At 43.5% G+C, this 3,430-nt stretch overlaps 1 protein-coding gene across 1 annotated transcript in view; it reads left to right on the top strand.

The window, feature by feature from the left end:
* The first annotated feature begins 43 nt into the window (after window positions 1-43).
* Window positions 44-3,430, top strand: part of MFAP3 (microfibril associated protein 3) — a 17,905-nt gene continuing 14,518 nt past the window's right edge. The window contains exon 1 of the mRNA XM_006165108.3: window positions 44-152. The gene's annotated coding sequence lies outside the window, so the exon portion shown is untranslated. The remainder of the gene's footprint in view (window positions 153-3,430) is intronic.

Genomic DNA, 3,430 nt, shown 5'->3' with positions numbered 1-3,430 from the left:
AGCCACCGCCACCGCCACCACCGCCGACACCGTCTGCGCGCCGCTCCGACGGTCCCGGAAGTGCTCCGTCAGCGCGGAGGCGGGCTCGCCTGCGCGAAAACACTTCCGGGTCTAGCAGCTGCTGAAGGCTGGAGGAGCTCGGCGGAGGTCCGGTGAGTAATGGTTCAGTTGGGGGCGTTGCGGGGAGGTACGGGGGCCCCAAGGCATGGCTTGGAGCCCTGGGTCGGGCTGGTTTGAAGAAGGCTAGGACGTCCTCCACCCTTTTGCAAGTCTAGCGTTGGTGTGGAAGTTCCGTAATGAAATAGTACTGCGCGCCAAATGCTAGTCAGGGTCTACCTGGGCGCTGGGGTACCCCGGCAGTCCGCAGTCGAGCGGGCCAGGGCCCTGCTCTTAGATAGCCGGCATTCTAGGGGGTGAAGCAGACCATAAACAAGCCAACAAACGGAGTTATTAAAACTGGTAGTACATTAAATAAATCTAGACAGGATAATGTGACAGAGTGGAGTAGAGCGTTCCCAGCACAGAGAATGAGGAGCATGGACCATGTAATGAAAACAAACTTAGCAAGGTCAAGGAAAAGAATGAAGCCACCGTGCCTGGAGCAGAAAGGACAAGATGAGGCCAGAGACGTAGATCCCAAATCTTATAAGGCCTGGGAGCCAGGATAGGAACTTTTAACTTGTATTTGGAACTCCGTGGAAAACTATTGATGGTTTCTAAGCAGGAGAGTGGCATGCTCTGATGTATGACTTTAAGATTACCTTCATCAGAAAGATGCATCTCCTCAGTCGCTGTTGAGCAGTGGGAAAAGATGAAATCCAGGTTGACAGGGCCAGAAAGGCATTAAAGACAACCTGATTGTACAGATAAAAGAAACAATCCTATACTTGGCTTTTAAGGGCTCAGGTCTTCCAACTCCATTTAATGGTCCCAGAATTTTATCTTTATGTTCAGATACAATAATCGTTACATAATGAAACACTTCAGATATTTGCTTTTGCTTTTGATGGTGGTTCTCTAAATTTAGGAGCATCAGCATCACCTGGGAGCTCATTAAAAATACCTGTTCTGGGCCAGCTCCACAACCTTCCGGTCCCACATGGCCAACTGTGTGGTCTGAGTTCCAAACCAGTAGCTTGAAAAACATGCCTGGCACATGTGCCTGCACGCCCAAAATCCCAAAAGGAGGGAGAGATGGAGAAGGGATTATGACACAACCATCTCCCCCCTCCCCCAGGTGCGTAGTCCTCTCCCTGTGTCTCTCTGGCAAGCACATGAGCCTCTAGGAAAGAAGAAAAAAAAAAAGGCCTAGTCCAAAAATCAAGGAAAAAAGCCACTTAACTGGATCTTGATCTGCATACCTTTAAATGCTATTTTAGCAGTAGTTTTCAGACTTTTTGGTCGCATTGAGTACTTCAAAGACTGTTTGGTTATGTGGATTACAGCTATCACTATCTACCATTTTAGAAATAAAAACAACTTTCAAAAAAGTTACTCATTTTAAAATGATAATAGACCTTATGTCAACACAAATAGCATTTCTGTGAACAATAGCTTTCAAAATAAAAATGACTGAGAATGGCATTGTTTTTTATTTTTACAAATCTCCATTGTCTGGCTTAATAGAAGATAGCTATATTCTCATATGTCCTGCATTTATTCTCCTGCCATATGACTCGTTGTAGCCTCAGAAAAACTGTACCATATTGTTTGAAAATAAGAGGAAAAGAGAGAAATTTCCTAGTATTATTATGAAAATAGTTTTGTAAAAGTCTCCGGGACACCCAGGACTCCCTACACCACACTTGAAGGATCCTCAAATTACAATATTGTCATGACAATCCAAGGAAATATGAGCTTAGTTTGAAAATCGGTGAAATCATATGCACATTAAAAATGCAAATACTCAGGGCTTCCCCCTTGAGATACCAAGATAGTGAGTTTGAATGGAGCCAAGAAATCTGTACTTTAACAGGCATCACATATTATTTTAGTGTACGTGGTCTTAAAAATTGCAGTCTGAGAAAACCAGCTGTACACCAAATTCACCACTCTATGGTGTTCTGCATACTAAAATCAAAAAAGCTTTGCTTCCTTACCTTCACTCCTCTTTTTTTTTTTTGAGAGAGATTTTTGCTATAGGGCACGTGCGCTCGCCAGACAGGCAGAGAGAGACATAGAGACAGAAAGCGAGAAATCACCCCCCAGGAGGGATGGTCACGCCACAATCCCTTCTCCTCCATTCTCCTCTCAGGATCTTGGGCACGCACGCACACGCGCCCGGCGTGAGTTTTAAGCCACCGGGTCCAGGACGTGAACCGCGGTCGACTACGTGGGAGTCCAGCGACATAGCCATTACGCTAACTGCTGGTTCCCCACTCCTCTTCATTAACAATTTCTAGCACCTCGGACTCTGGGAAGTTAGTAAGTTGTTTGTAGCAGACATTTTCTGACTACTAAGTGGGTGGGTGCCTGAATTTAAATGTTGAGCACTTGCCACAGCAATGGCCTTATGCTAAGAACTGAAAAAGTTTTTAAGACTCTGTCTTTAATAAGGTTACAATCTTTCTAACAGATTGATAACAGGTCAAAAAGGGAAACTGTGTTAGGTCTTCCCATAGAGTACTGTCATTGTGCTAGAGGGCCGACAGCAAAAGGAATTGAAACAGCGGCGGGCAAGAGTTTAGGTAAGAGGGGAAAGACTTTTTTTTTATCATCACAATCTTGTTTATATTACATTGAATTGCATATAACTTTACAGTGTATTACATTGCTTTTTCAAAAGGGAATGCTATGCCTATCAGTCAATACAGAGACATTAAAATCCCCACTTTATCATTCAATATCTTTTCATTGTTTTTCATGATCATCATTATTGTTATTCCAATTATTTTTTAAACAGTCAATCACTATTTCTCATTTTGCTTGTAAAAAGACTTTATTCATCATAAAATACATTTCAGACCAATTCAGTTGAGAATACTATACATGTCATCATCAACAGGTAATAAGCCATATTTGTGTCCCACTAATGTCATGCCTCTCTATTTGTTCACTTGCTATCTTTCTCTATCCTCTTCTCTTCACTCCCCCCCATTCCACACTGTCTTATTCTCATTAAGTATTTTCGCTGGGGAAAGACATTTTTTAAAAAGGAACAGCTAGAACCAGAACTTCAAGGCAAAAAGTTTCAAGAGAATATCCCATAGCCTAATGATTAAGGGAGCCAGATCCCACATGGCCAATTGCATTTCAAATCTGGCCCCATGGCTTGAAAACCATGCTGAGCACATGTGCAACCCTGCCCAAAATGCCAACAGACTGGAGATATGGAGGAGAAGTGATTGTGGCTGGACCATACTACATTGGAAGGTACTTTCTCCCTCTGCCTCTGGCAATTAATAAAGGTGGGGGGGGGGGGAAGGGAGAA

This window comes from Tupaia chinensis, unplaced genomic scaffold (assembly GCF_000334495.1).
Source record: "Tupaia chinensis unplaced genomic scaffold, TupChi_1.0 Scaffold143796_1, whole genome shotgun sequence".
In the NCBI taxonomy this organism is placed as follows: domain Eukaryota; kingdom Metazoa; phylum Chordata; class Mammalia; order Scandentia; family Tupaiidae; genus Tupaia; species Tupaia belangeri.
Note: the sequence above shows the minus strand (reverse complement) of the source record. Positions and strands in the feature narration are given on the sequence as shown.